Here is a 14,001-nt window from a genome sequence, read left to right as displayed (position 1 = left end):
ACCCTGTCAAAGTGCTAGGCTGTTTCCTTGCTAATCAGGCTAGGTTATATCCCAGGTCATCAACTTGACATAAGCTTTTCTTTGTCACCAACATTCATGTGCCCCACGTTCTTCTGGCTAGCTAAACATTTAATCGACTATGCTTCGTCTGTTTAATGATACCTTGGTTTCGCTATTACTGTTTTGCAATTGTTTTATCAAAATGTCCGGGACTAAGTAAACTTGAGACCCAGACCATATGTCACCATCCAAAAAGCAGTCAGTCTTTATACCCCATTTTCCAATTATGCAAGGTCAATCTCTATTTTCCCAATTAAGACAAAGCTGTTTTATACTATTTGGATAGAAAGTAAACAATTTGTCTTGTAATGAATTTGTTTCAAGTGTTCGTATTCTCTTCTGTTTGCCCAGAGGCCAAAATAGGGCTATGAAGAGCTATGCCTTTAAAGAGGCTTTTGTTAGAGCTACTTAGGATATGTTATTGTATTGTACAGAGGTTTTTGAGTGCAGGTCAACTGTAAGCCAGGCACTGCGTGAAGTTAGGTTCTGTCAGGCTTGCTGTCTCAGAGTAACTGTTGGCACATAAAAAATGATAGTAAATACCCTTTCCTGTTGCATGTAGTTTTCTTTTAAGCACCTATAGTAGATATTATAAAATGCAGGTTAAAGCTGTCCATGTGTATTTTCCTGCTGTTTGATTTTTTTTTTTTTTTTTTTTTTTTAGCTGAGCAGTACCTTACTCTTTCCTTTTGTTTTCTCTTTGTGTATGACAAATGAATATCACTTTCATGAATTTTTCTCAAAGAGACACTAGGATTCTTTCAGTCTTTGTTTGGAGCCAACAGGGAGTGTTTCACTTCTAAGTGTAGCACTTGGACACATACTTTAGAAAGAGGAAAAACAGATTTAAAGATGCTTCCCATAAGCTTGCCTGCTGCCATTTTCCATGGCAATTCATTAGCTGCTAGGAAAATGTAAATGGGCCCTTTGGAGCTATTATTTTGACAGCCTTATGCTGGAATTTTGTCTTAAAAGTGTTACACAGTGCAAAGTTATCTTACATGGATGCGGTTCGGCATATTTTAAGGTTTTGTGTTTGCTTTCTGTGTCAATAATACTTCTAGAAAATAGCGAAGAAAACAGCCATTTGTCACATCTTTGGCTAACGCTTCCTTTTCTTTGTTTTAGATAGCAAGCTAAAAATCTTGTTTTGTTACTTTGGCCTATGATGTTCACTCAATCATTGTTATTTAATAAAGTTGCATCTAGATGATTATTTTTCTATGTAACCAGATTTTTAAGCTCATAAAAGAATATTCTTGGTATTTTTAAAACTGTGAACCAGTGATATAGTACATGTGATTTTTACGGCTATGTAATCAGAAGAGCTTTGGAGTAAGACTGTTTCTGCGAAGGCATTTTTAATGAGGGAAAGGATTTGTTTTGTTTTTTTCCTAAATCAAAACTCTCTTACCTGTTCTATTGTTTTATCTTTCTGTGATGGCACTTCTCAAAGAAAATGTGAGTTTGTATGTATTTCAGTTACCTTAAAGGGTCAGTTCATCTCCTGGTTCGAGACGATTATTTTTTTTTAAATAGACTTCTAATGCAGGTATAATTGTGTTAGCAGTGTTCTTTGTGCTACAGCTCGGTTTAGAACTCACAGCAGTGTTTTCAAAGCCAAAACTGCTTTCTCTTCTTCTTTTGGCACGATTGTACAGAAAATAGTATCTTTTTGTTAATGAAAAGTGTTAGAAATATGCCACAGTGTGACTGTAGAATGCTGTGAAACTGTCACTGGGGCAGTCTGTGGGTCATGCTGGGTTTCTTTGTTTTGTTTTGTTTTTATTTCTCTTTTCTTCTGAGTACTCTCTGACTTTGGCCCACCGTATTTTTTTTAAACAAGATCCAGGCACTAGACTCTTTCAAGCCAAGCCAGGAAAGTGGTTCCCAACGGGAATATTTGTGTTCTGTTTAAACCTACTCACCCAGAACACAGTAAGCGGGTCACTTCCAGTCCAATATTTCTTTCAGAGCGCTGAGAAGTTCATAGTAGGCTCATACCAGTGCTTCAACATTGTCTTAAAAAAAGCAAAGTAACCCCCGCACACAAACCCATACAAACTCATAATGTATTTTTAAATGCATGAACATTTGTTAGAGAAGGGGGAACTATTGAAGCTTGCCATTCTCAAACAGCTCCATTCTGATTAGAGCGTACCTTGCTGCTGAAATTGTATTTAGGGAGAAATAGCTCACTTTGGTTGCTTAGCTGATGTGTTTCCTTCCTGCCAAGTACTTCTGCAACACTTGAGTTACAAGCTGTTAATTCAATATGGCCTTCCCTTTCATATTTGATCTTGTCAGGAGAGTATTTTGCTAATTTGGGGAGTATCCCGAAGTGAGAGAAAAACAAAACACTGATTTCCCGCCCCCCCCCCCCCTCACCTTTTCCACTCATTGCCCTTCACTGTTACTATTCGCTGTCTGTGATGCAGGAAAATTTAGTAGGGTTAAAAGATGTTCCTGAGCTTTGAAGCACCGTGGGGCTTTTTTCTACTTCGTTTCCAGAATAACCTTTCAGACCCTTAGGAGTGGCAATCAGTCCCTAGGGTCTGCTTTCCCGGTGTGGGAGATGGTGCAGCACCGCGCGAGCGAAGGGAACCGGCTCAGGGGTGCCAGGCTGCCCAGCAGAGGCAGGGTGCACCAGGGGTGCTGGGCACCGGCTTTCGGAGTGGGAGCTGGAAGGGCATGAGTTGTGCAAGGTTAGTTTCTGGGGAGGGGTGGACAGCGGTGATGCCAGTGCAGGTGCCAAGGCAGCTGATGATGTTGCGGGGAGCTAAAGCCCCCTTAGCAATCTTCTTGCATCCATACGTAGTCAGGCAGAAAGCATTTGGATGAGTCTCATGAAAAATATGAGCGCTGAGAGGCCTGAAGTTACTTTTACATGCATCTGGGTATTTCTGCCATCGAATTCAGAATCGGTTAGGTATAGGAATGAACCCAATTATTCCCTCCATTGACTTGTACCACTATCATGTTTTCTGCTTGATCCACCAAGGAACAGGAAGCCAAGTCTTGGCATTTACACTGTTAAGGAATAAAAACAGTGGAGCAATTTCACCCTACCTTTTTATTTGTACAAATCTAGAGCAAGTGAAGTTTATATAGTATATAGTGAAGTGAATGGAAGCTTACAGTTACATTATACCATGATCCCCTGGTGGTTGAGATAATTGGAGGACTTTTCCTCAAGAACTGAGGATTTTAGTGTTTATTTCTGTGCTGCTATGAAGAGTGTTCCCCAGGTGCCCTTGAGGGTAGTCACCTGTATATGTAACCTGCCTCCTAGGAATTGGGCTTAAAGAGATTATTTAGCATGTCTCAGGGAAAATTTTCAGTGCATCTCTAGTTTACAACATCTTGCAGAGGACACTTGGCAAAAGAATGAACAGACTTGGTGTTTCCTGCAGCATCCAGTTATCCGGTGTGTCAGGGTAGGGATGGTGGTGATGATAGCTAAAAGAAACAACTTGCAGTCTTTTCTTTTGGGGTTGCTACTGTACAGGCTATAATGTCTTTTGCACCAGGGAATTAGGGATTTGTAAGGCACAGTAAGAGCGGTATGATCACTGGGTACTAAATGATCATATTATTGCTGGGCACTGCTGTGAAATACGTAGCAGTCTCAAGAGCACCCTAGAAGTAAATATGAAGCAGGTCATACTAGAAATATTTTCATAAGGTAATCCCATTGGGTTTTCTCCTGCTGGTGATATTTTGGAGAGGGGGACCAAAGGAGACTGTTTCTCAGCATCCTAGATGTGTTGAACAGAACTTACCTGCTGTGAAGCCAAATATTTGATACATGCCATAATGATCCTTTAATTTGAACGTAATGACTGTGTAATACTGACAGCAGCTTAAGAAGATAACCCAAAGGAACCTCTGTAAAGATTTCATCATGATTAACTCATTTGTCATTAACTGTGGTATAGAATTAATGTGGCTTGAGAATTGCATTGCAATTTACCAAAATACAAGATGGAAAATAGCTAGCGAGCCATCTGACAAGAAAGATCTATCACTGCGTGAGAATTAAAATCAGCAAAGCAAATGACATGACTTGATATAGCTGCTGACCTAACGTTCCTTCAAGCGTCTGAGAAGCATGATAATTCCAGTGCAAGCACGTGTGTGTGTGTGTGTCTACATTATGCATAGTTTTAAATCACCCCTCCCACATTTTAAAAATACTTGAATAGTTAACTCGTTGGCAGCAGAGTTTCGAACACTGTTTGCCATGACAGCTGTTTGGAAACTGGCTCTGTGGCAGGGATGAAACAGCCGGCTTCTGGCAGGTTGGCAGCAGGTCCTGGCAGCAAAAATGAGCTAACAAAGGGGAACGACCATGTCAGCTCAGAGGATCCCACGAGCTAAACCCTCATGGCTGTGCGGTAGTTAACACTTGGTGCTGCATTGTCTGCTAGCTGAAGAATGTGGAAAATGCCGGTTACATTTTAGAAACAGGCAGAGGCCCAAAGTTGATTGGATTTGGACATGTAACAATTGTAAGCAGCTGGTCTGCTGTGGTTTGAGCTTATTATGTTCAGTTTAGTTTCACTGATGTTTTGTCCTTTTTCATTTGACTTCATCATGATATCTATCCCACTGTCTGTCTTTGGATGCTTAAACTCACAGGATCTCAGGGCAAAGACTGCTCTCTCCTTGGTGCTTACAGTCCCTGATAGACTGAGGCTTTGATCACCTCTTGAGGCCCCATTTAAAATGGATATAATTAACAATGTTTAATAATAAGCAGCTTCTGTAGTGCTGAAGTATATTTTTCTCATTCTTCTGCCGCTTTGTGTTTGTCCCTTATGAATATTCTTTCACTGAAAGCAGTAGGATCTTTTTATAACCTAGAACATACTTTTGGAGGCTCACGGGTGTGGGGAAATCATTACCAGGCAAAAATAAAACTTTAATGGCTGTGCAAACAGACTGCAAGCTTAGGCTTCTGATGGGATACAGCAGGGAAAAAAAGGCTTCAGGCAGCTTGCAAAACGGACATGTGCACACTCCCAAATTTCAGTTAAACCCGATCTCCAATTTTGCAGTGATTTTCCTTTGAATGTGTGATTTCACTTGAGTCTGAAAGTGATATAAATCAGAAAATAAGCATGTCATCTTCCAGTTTGAACAGACTTTTATATTCTGCGAGAGAATGCTGTAGGCTTTCACACCCCGATAATCCTGTTCAGGAAGTGAGGAAGACTAGGAAAAGTCAGCAGGCTAGAGAGAATTTGTACGAGCACAAAGTGACTACTGCAGCTTTTAATTTCCTTAATAAACATGAAAGCTAAAAAGCTGGGCTTGGGATGCTTTAGGAAAACTGGTGGCTAGATTTTAAAAAGAAGAGAAACCCAAGCCATGCTGCTGTGGAAACTTGTCCATTCTGCATCCATCCTGCAGACACTACTCCCAGGAAAAAAGCCTTTGACTGTAATGCTTGTACCCTAAATGGGAAGAATGGTGGTAATTGTAGGCTGTAGTGAACTGTAGTGAAAAATAAGCACTTGATTGGCAGTTTTCTAAATTGTATTTGTATATTGATCTTGGCATCATTTCCTGTTGTTGCATTGCATGAGGAGCAGAAGTATTATTCATACACATAAAATTTCCCTGTCTGTCTGTCATGATCCCCCATCTTTTTCACAGCGATACTAGAAGGGATACAATACGGATGCCTAGTATAATATTTAGCTTGTATTAGATTTAATTAGAAGAATCCATTGGAATTTCTGTTTTGCAGGAAATTCTTCTAAAAAACCCAGACCTTTCAGAAAAAAAGCACTCCATAGAAGGGGTAAAATTATTTAGGAATAAGATGATTTGTTCAATTTCTATAGGAAGCTGCAAACCCAAGACTAAGGTTCTTGGCTCAGCCCTTGACTGCTGATTCTCCCAGGCCACTTGCTCACTGTCATCTCTAGCAGGAGTCAAGCAGTCTTGGGAGCTGGGACCTCCAGCACAGGGAACTTCTTGAAACAGTGACCTGCAAGATGCCTCTGTGGCAAGGCTTTCCTGGAACTGTAGTCCCTAGAGACCTCAGGATTCATGATGTGGAGGCAGTCCAGATGGCAGGACTGCCTGGAGACACTGCAAGCTTTGTTCCCTTTCAGGTCACCAGCCAAGCTGGCAGGAAACCTGGCAGGCTTTTGATAGGACCTGCTCCTCTTGCAGCCAAGTCATATATTGATCACCATGCTGTTGTCTGTTCTGCTGTTTTGTTGTGTTTCAACCAGAAATTTTATTTTGGGACCTAAAAACCTCTCCAAAGAGAGTTTCACTTAAATATGGAAGTTTCCACAAAATTTTCCAGTTTCAGTGGGTCAGCATTGTGCCCAAATCCCTGCCCGACTCCTTTTTATCCTATTCCTAGCATAGGCTGCTGCACGCCCATCAGCTACAGTTCTCCATAGCGAACTGCCAGTTCCAAAAACCCCCTTTTGGTCTATTTGGAAATTAAGCAGAAGATAAAAGCTGTGTCTTATGCTCTCTGTACAGACTTATGTCTGTCTGACATCAAAATACTGGCTCTTCACAGTAAGGCTGAGGTATGGCTTCTTTGTTACTCTGCCTTAAGTTTTCATGCAAAAGCTAACCCTCAGTTTTCCTCATTTAACTTTTATATCTACTTTTTTCCCTCTTCTCTGTATTTCTGGTGTTATACCCCCCCCCCTTTTTTTTTTCTTTTTAAGACATCAAACTACTTCCACTTGAAGTTAGAGGTCAGACCTCTACTTGTATAAACAGGTTAGGTTTGTTTGTTTATTTGTTTATTTTCATGAATACTAATGAAATTTTAAAGGTGATACAATAGTCTAGCAACTTTGGTTTTTGCCCAAAGAAATATGAGGGTGCCAGAGACTAGTAGGCTCTTTTTGTGAAAGTGTCTTTATAGAGGTGGCTTCTAGCCCAAAAGCAAACCATTTATGATGTTTAGTGGTGCTGGGATGGTTTGCCAGAATGGATGTTGGAAATGGGTTTTGTTGATTGATGGGGGGAAAAAATACCCAACTGACACTTGACTAAAACTTGCGCTGCAAAAAAAGGTGATTGGCAACATGTTTTAAACAAACTTCAGAAAGATGACATCAGTGATGAATATTTGACAAAGATTATTGTTTCAGTGAGCAAGTATGTGATTCTTTAGTCTTTGCTATGCCAGAGAGATTAACGTTAAGACACTATAATTTTAATTTGTTGTGGCAGCTGTATTTAAAATCTGTTCTTACTTGCTTCTTAATATTTGTAAAGAGGCATCAGAATTCTGGGTACTTTTTTTCATCACTGTATTTAGAGAATATGGGATGATATATCAAGGGTATAAACACAGGTCTTGTTTCTGTCTTGACTTTTGTATTCCCTTGAAATCATTGCTTGCTGTCCTTTAAACCACATACAAGTCTTACCAAGATCAAGAATCATTTTCTCACCAACATGGCCAGCAAAAATTTTGAATGTGCACTTTCATAAACTAGTTTATAAACTATTTTGAAATTGGGCAGATGAACCTTATTGTTCTACCCTAATATATATATTTAATTTTTTTTTCGGTGTTTTGTTTGGGTGTGTTCTGAAATCTCTGCAGGGCTTCTTTAACTGTAACGGAACATGTTCCTCTTGGACTTTTTTTTTTTTAATGTTTATTTTTAAATTGTACTTTTTCTGAGCAGCCCAGTAGGATAAAAAAGCTTGTGCTGCAGCTTCTCCTGTCAGACTTAAAGGAACACATCTGACACATTCCTTGGACAATGACCAAATGCTGTAAGTTCCCTCTGACACAGTTTTTATTCATACCCTTAGTGCCCCTGGACTCAGGAGAACATCCCTGTGTGAGCCCACCTGCCAGCAGCTTCAGTCTGCTAAGACAGTCTTGGGCTGCCTCAGGAATGCTGAAGTAACCTTCAGAGCACCTTGCAATATGCCCAGAAATACTTAAGCCTGGCGCAGCAGCTTTTTACTGATTTGGCAAGACTCCTGCTTTGAAGAGAAGACTCACGCTTCTAGTCCCTGCCCCATCTTCCTTCCTGTAGTGCCTGTATTTCAGATTTTAGCAGCATCATAGTCTCCTTCTTGTCCTAGGAATGGATTTCCCCTACCAGACTTTGCTGGTGCTGTTCAATTTACTGGATTTGCCTGGTGCACGGGATCCCAGGGTTGAGGAGAGACTATGATTTAAGGCAGGTGCCACAAGGTAAAACACATTAAGTGTGTCACTGCTACCTTAGCCCTTCCTTCGCCGATCTCCAAGGGGTCCCAGGGCACACTTCTTCATCTACTTGGAAAGATGAAGAGTTTGGTCTTCCCTCACAGGTCACACCACCTTTAACGACACATTTTCTGTCATTTAGCATGACCATTTCTATCTCCCTCACTGAGCCAATGTTACTGGTCAAAATAGGTGATGGTAAAGGACTTGGGGGAAAAATAGTACTAAATGCCACCAGAAGGCTCTGCAAGATAACATCCAGAACATAACCAAGCCGGCTCCTCATCATCTGTCTTGCATGCTGGGTGTGAGACACATTTTAGATGTCATTTGCAGAAACTCCCATGGTCTGGGAAGGTGATTTCAGAATGTGCTCCAGGCGGCTGTCACCTGTACCAAGTGTACCAAGTGGAAGATTGTGACTGCTATGGATATGCATAGTCTATGCCATGAAGTATCAAGGTTGTACCCCGAACAGACCTGGGGGCTAAGCTGGTCCTCTAACCCCAAAGGTTTCCATATTATCAGACCAAGGTTAGTAGGTTCTCCATCTCAGAAACTTTTTATCTGCCTACTTTGATTCCAGTTTCCCAATTCAAGCGATGTCTTTCCCCATAACCTCTAGTCCTCCTATTCTGTGTTAGTTCTCGGCACCTTGGTCTTAACATAACTTTTAATTTTACATATTCCTAATGGCATTGTCTGCACTTGCTAGGTTTGAATAACACATTATGAATGGAAGTATCAATAAGCACCTTGCACCGGATCTAAAAACCGCTACAGTCAGTGGAAACATTTTCATGGCACTTCAGTTGACACTGAATCAGGCTTTTAGGAATTATATTTTAAAATTAAATGTCTGTATGAAAATTCAAAAAGCCATGAGATTATATTGTAGGAGTTGCTGTTTGTTTTAGTAAAAAGTTAAGTAACTTTTTCACTTTAAGACCAAGTATCTAATATAATTTGTACAGAGCACAACTGGTGTCCTGGTGATATCTCTGCCGCTTTGATTACACAGCCTGACCTTGCTGTCCTCAGGTACCCAGATCTCCCATTATATCAGTGGGAATTTCACACACGAGACATCATAAAATAAGAGCATTCTTGAATACACATTCCACTGTAATACTTTGGTTATAAAAAGACTTTGATTTAAAAACCAGTCACATAAATAAAAATCTGATTTTGTAAGAGCAAACAGTGAGGATTAATTTAATCTGTAAAGAAACTGCACAAGATCTTATATGTAATACAAGCTGTACCTAATCCCCTCTGCAGTACATGTTAGCATTCTTGCCTTATGTTTGCTGCTATGACTTATTGGATTTAGTATTATCCTAGCTCCAGCCTACTGTACATAATACTTCCAGGCATACTTTCCAATATAATATACTCTAATGAAATAATTGCCCATGTATTGTCAGTATATGATATTTTCCTTTCTTTAAAGTGATTGTTGTTGTTATTACATGATCTAATACCAAGATTGTCTTACACAGAATAACCTAAAAATAACTTCCTTGATTTTACAAAAATGGCATCCTAAAAAGTCTGAGTTTAATGATCTGAAGGTACAAAATCTTTTCCCAGCACTCGTACCCGCTGTAGACAGGATTACGCAAAAGCCTTTTCTTTTCTGAAGGTCTCTTTCTTTGCATCCATATCTCTTTTTCTTTAATGGTCTGATCCTGCAGTTCTGATGCAGCGTGTTGAAGACTAGTTCTTGATCATATGCTTTTTTCTCCTTTACTCTCAGATTTTTCCATGTCTGTCTGTCTGTTCTTCTTAGATCTCTCCTAATGTTATCTGGGCATCATTCATGATTCTTATCAAAGGCTGTTAATGATTTTCTTGTCAGGTAGAAAATTCTTTCTCTGACATCTTTGCCCTGCGCCTTAGGTTATGAAACTTTCCTTTGTTCATGCAGTAGTGACTTCTATCCCATCAGATAAAACATTCTTCCTTATCACTGTAAACAACAATAATTCATGAAATCCAATTAAATTATGCAGGTTTAAAGATATCAGCAGTGTCAGCCACGAGGTGAAAAGAAATGAAATGCAAATGTATTTGTTTATATAGTGGTTTGTATTTTTCTCCCAGCTTTTGTGAATTGAAGGGAGCTAAGCATGTCAGAAATTAGCAGAGGGTGCTGAATGAAGGAGCGGTGTTTCTTGAAATAGGTGGCTTCAGGTCTTAGGGTTAAGAGCATATGAAGTAGGCTGAGGACACTTGGAGGGCAAAGCTGAAAGTGTCAAAGAAACTGAAAGCAAAATTGCTTCTGTTATCAACAGGAGTCACACTCGGTGCTTCCTCCATGAAATAGAACACGCCAAATAATCTATATTCTGTGTTTAAAAATGGTTTAATTTTTCCAGTCACAGAGAAAACATAGCTAGTATTTTAGATAGGTAGCAAATAAGCGACTGTAGTAATCCACTCTCAGAGCTGTTCATATATTTTGTAGGAACAGAACATATGTTGGACTCATAAAATTACTTTGGAAACAGGTAATGATTTTTTCTTCACTTGAAAAAAGAAGAAAAAATAAAGCCAGAAACTCAAGTTACACAATTTACAGGTGTTTTCTTTCATTTTACACATAGGGGTTTTTGCTTGAGAACAGTTGGATGTTTAAACAGCCTGTATGTTTTCAGGAAATTAAAGCTTCTCCAAATCTGTTCAAGTTGTTCAGAGATTCAAAGGTACTATTGAAGCTGATTGGCACCCCATTTTCTGCAAATGTACAGGTAATGTCCTTGTGCTAAAGGACACAAAACCTTCATGTTTTGGGCTAAGGTTACTGTGGAATGGGAGAGGTATATTCCCACTGATGACACTTCTCATTTTACAGTAAGTCTTCATGGCTGCAACAGGAGAAGCTATACCCAGTTCACAGCAGTTTTCTCTCTGCAGAAACTTGTAATAAATGACTGTTTTTAGGTCTGTACGCTTCCTTCATGGTCAAAGACATGAAAGTACTGGAAGATGCATGCATCTGGTGCCTCGTACTCATGCATAGCTGTATGTATGTCTCAGGTAACTTTACATATGGCCTTCTCCAGTCTGAAACATGAGGGGCAAGATGGGCTGGTCAGTGGGGTGGCTGCTGTGTGGACCGATTGCAGCTGTAGCACCTACGTGAGGAGTCAAAGGGGATGCTGTGGCGCTGTATTTTAGGGCAGAGATGTACTATCTGATGGGGCTCTGAATTCAGCAGGCTCTTGGGGCACCAGGATGGGACAGGTTGCAGCAGTATGTCATGCTTTAAAAACCAGCGACTTGAGAGCTCTGCTAAAGCTCTGGCAGCATGACAGGATAACTCCTTCTTCCTCGCTCTTCGGAGGCTGCAGGTGCTTGACTGCACATGTACAACAGTGCAGAGGCTAAAAGATGGTACTATCAAGTGTTTCAAGCCCAGTATACTTTTCCTGTGGGTCAGATCATATCCATGAAATGGAAAATACCCATCATGATAAAGGAGGCAAATAATAATTTACAATTTCACTTCAATTCTGAATAAATTAATAAATACTTTTTTTTTTCCCCAGTCACATGGCTGGTTCAGGAGGGAAGTTTTCAGTAGATTAACAGCATCCCAGTCTTTGTACACCTTTCCATAGATTATGATTTATATATTAATTTCTGTGCTTATGTATACTATGTCTGCTAGAAGTTGCTCCCTATTAATTTTTTGCTTTCAGCTTCTTGAAAATAATGTCTTGTTGATAATATATGATCTCTGTATAACGTGATGTTAGTTCTTCAGTACTCTTCTTGACATCTCCACATGAACATATACCTTCATACTATTTTCATGTGAAACTTTTGTGTCAGTTACTTGTCTAGTTTACTGCCAACCCTTGATATGTAAATCTTATTTGTGAAACATCTGTCCTTCATCTCTCAGGTGCAGTTAAATAACACGGATCATCTGAAATAACTAAGCTTTTCTTACCTAGTTTATCAACAAAGAGCTGCAATGCTGTAGAGAGTTAGACAGTCTTTGTGCTGCCTTTCAAAACTCCAGTTTTAACATAGTTAAATTGTCATCCTTGATGGGTTATTCTTCCTTTCAGATGTAGATCTGAACAGAAAATGGAAGGAGTATAATCTAGCTCTCTGATTTTCTTCTTGAATACTTCATACTCTATAAAAATGAACACTGATGTTCTTTGTGGTGTTCCTACAAGGGAGTAAGTACAATTGGGTCATCCAAGAGCAGTAGATGGACCATGACATTACCTATTCAAACAGTAGCCTGTGTGTGTTTGCCAGCAAATCCTCTCTGTGCACAACAAACCTACTGTTTTAGCAAGTTACACAAGAGATTTTGTCCTCAGATTTTGTTTAAAAGTTTCCTTGAGAAGATTAATTTATTTGTATGAATATTTATAAAAAGGCCCAAAAAGATACAGGAAATCAACTGTAGAGATGCTCATTGTTAGAAGAGGAGCATGTTATTAACTTAACATACTAATCAGCAGGAATATTCCACAAGTGCCCTTCTTGGTACACAAATACACAGTGAGCAGCTGAAACAACTAAGTGGAAGGGCTACGTTCCTTACCAGGGAGGAGCTGCCTCCTTCTTTTGGCTAAGAGGTATAATAGGATGTGAATAAAAATACAACTCAAAGGCACCAAACCAGTAAAAGACCAGAGCGGGGCCATCACAGCCAGGGATTCTGGAAGATTTTTAAGTGACGTTTTAGAAAATGAAGCTTGGACAAGAAAAAGTCTATTACCATGTGTAAGGGAGTATCATGCAAATAGTCAAAGTGGAGACTTAGTCTCGGGCTAATGCATGTCAAAGCAGCGTTATCTTCACCTCACTGCTATCGAACCTCTGGTCTCCTCCCCCCAAAATTTTCACTGGAGCGAAAAAGAAGTTTTCCAACCAGGATAGACACTGCTGCTGCAGCTCCCCAGCTGTAGCACTCCTGTCCTGTCCAGCTCTGATCTCATTTCAGTCAGGCACAGCTCTGCCCCTCCTTATCCGCCAAGGCTTTTCACAGTGGCTCAGTCTTGCCTTTTCCTATGTTCCAGCCCGCCATTGCCCTAGGAGGTGTCTGATAACGAGGAGGATTGCTCCTTCGTCTTACAGCAATATTCCCATCAAACATCATCGTCAGGGACTGATAAGCTATCACCTGCCTGCAATACACAGAGCAGGACTGTGAGCCAAGGGCCTGCAGATCTTTGCTTTACCTCCCTGCCTCCTTCGCTTCGCTATGCTGCTGCTGCATTGGGAGACCTGGTGGGTGGGCTGAGCCGACACCTGAGGGCTGCTGCCCCCGGCTCTGCTCTCTCCAGGGCAGCTGCCCCAGCCTGTGAGTCGCAGGGAGGTGGCCAGCTGGAGCTGGACTGATGGATGTGCTCGTGAGAGCCCTACAGCTGTCAGCCAGCCGTTCACCCTTCTCTCTGGTTTCTCTACCCTTGATATGTTTGGAGCAGCTGGTGGGGGTGCAGAGTGAACAGCTGCAGATTTGCCTTCCTCTTCCATCGTGACCGACTCAAGGCGTATTCATCAGAGCAGGACTGGGAGGAGTACACCTCTCTCTCTTGCCTTCACTTATCTGATACTGTCATCCTCACCACTGACAGTGTTCTTCTCCAGCACCATTTCTTGGCATCTTGCTGATAAAATAGGAAGAAAGTACTGTTAAGTCTCTAGGACATGATCTTATGAAGAAGAGCCAGAAGAGTACAATACAAACT

This window comes from Aptenodytes patagonicus, chromosome 1 (assembly GCF_965638725.1).
Source record: "Aptenodytes patagonicus chromosome 1, bAptPat1.pri.cur, whole genome shotgun sequence".
NCBI classification, from domain to species: domain Eukaryota; kingdom Metazoa; phylum Chordata; class Aves; order Sphenisciformes; family Spheniscidae; genus Aptenodytes; species Aptenodytes patagonicus.
Note: the sequence above shows the minus strand (reverse complement) of the source record.